The following is a 1,660-nucleotide window of genomic DNA, read 5'->3' on the forward strand; positions in this document are numbered from 1 at the left end:
ATTGCCTATTCTTCTAGGCAATTAAAGGTGCCTGGGAGGAATTATCCTACTCATGATTTAGAGCTACTGGCGGTGGTTTTTGCTTTGAAAATCTGGCGGTATTATTTGTATGGAGTGCACTTAGACGTCTTTTCTAATCATAAAAGTCTACAGTATGTGTTCACTCAGAAGGAGCTAAATCTCAGGCAAAGGAGATGGTTGGGGCTTCTCAAAGACTATGAGATGAGTCTTCACTACCACCCAGGAAAGGCTAACGTGGTTGCTAATGCTCTTAGCAAGTTATCCATAGGGAGTTTTGCTCATGTGGAGGAAAGAAAGTGGGAATTAGTGAAGGATATTCACTGTTTGGCAATTCATGGAGTTCATCTTATGAACTCCAAGGAAGGTGGGGTGATGGTATAGGAAGTGGTTTGGTCATCTCTTGGTGCAGAGATTGAGAAGAATCAAGTGTTAGATCTTATCTTGATGAAAATCAAGAGTAATATAGGTATGCAGAAGGTAATGGTGTTTGAGATCAGTGGCAATGGTACTTTACGGTACCAAGGGAGGTTGTACGTTCCTGATGTCGATGGTTTAAGGCAAAATATCCTGGCTGAGGCGCATGAATCACGCTATGTTTTGGTAGAGTTACTTACAGTAATAGATATCATTATAGTATTGGTATGGCCCCTTTTGAGGCATTATATGGTAGGAGGTGTACATCTCCTATTAGTTAGTTTGAGCTTGGAGAGACAGATATGTTCAGTTCGGATTTGGTCTATCAAGCTATGGAAAAGGTGAAGGTGAAGGTGATTCGGGATAGGCTTAAGGCTACCCAAAATCAGCAAAAGTCCTATGCGGATATAAGGCGTAGAGACTTGGAGTTTGGGGTTGAGGATATGGTGTTCCTCAAGGTATCTCCCATGAAGGGAGCAATGCGGTTTGCCAAAAAGGGAAAGCTCAGTCCCAGGTATATTGGTCCATATGTGGTTTTATGGAGGGTTGGAAATGTTGCTTATGAATTAGAGTTTCCTTCTAGTTTAAACTCCATTCATCCAGTATTTCATGTCTCCATGCTGAGGAAGTGTCTTGGTGATCCTTCTTCAATTGTTTCTTTGGAGTGGTTGGGTATCTCGGACTCTCTGTCTTATGAAGAGGTCCCGGTTGAGATCTTAGATATGCAGGTTCGTTGGTTAAGAACCAAAGATATGGCTTCGGTTAAGGTTCTGTGGCGGAATCATAAGGTGGAAAAATCTACATGGGAAACGGAGGAGGACATGAAGTCCAAGTATCTGCATTTGTTTTCTTCTCCTGGGATTCGTGCATAAGGTATGTGTCTTCAAAACATCTTTATTTTTTAAGTTTGTTTAAGGAAAGATTAATATTTTTGCCTCTTTGTTTTTAAGTTTTGTAAAAGATTGGAAATATATTTGATAATGCAAATGACTCATTCCTGTTATTCGGGGACAAATGTTCCTAGTGAGGGAGACTGAAACACCCTAGTTTCTGGACCTTAGAAAATTTCCTGGAATTTTGATCTCTGGACCCAATATGACTCATGGGTACGAGCCGTATGTTGTGGTACGAATGGTATAGTCTAGTCTTATGCTGACCAGTGTTGGTTGTTGGGATGGATTTTGGTCACTGGAATAGGTTCTACCTGAATTGGTATGTGTCGTAT

The sequence above is a fragment of the Capsicum annuum genome, chromosome 3 (assembly GCF_002878395.1).
Source record: "Capsicum annuum cultivar UCD-10X-F1 chromosome 3, UCD10Xv1.1, whole genome shotgun sequence".
NCBI lineage: Eukaryota > Viridiplantae > Streptophyta > Magnoliopsida > Solanales > Solanaceae > Capsicum > Capsicum annuum.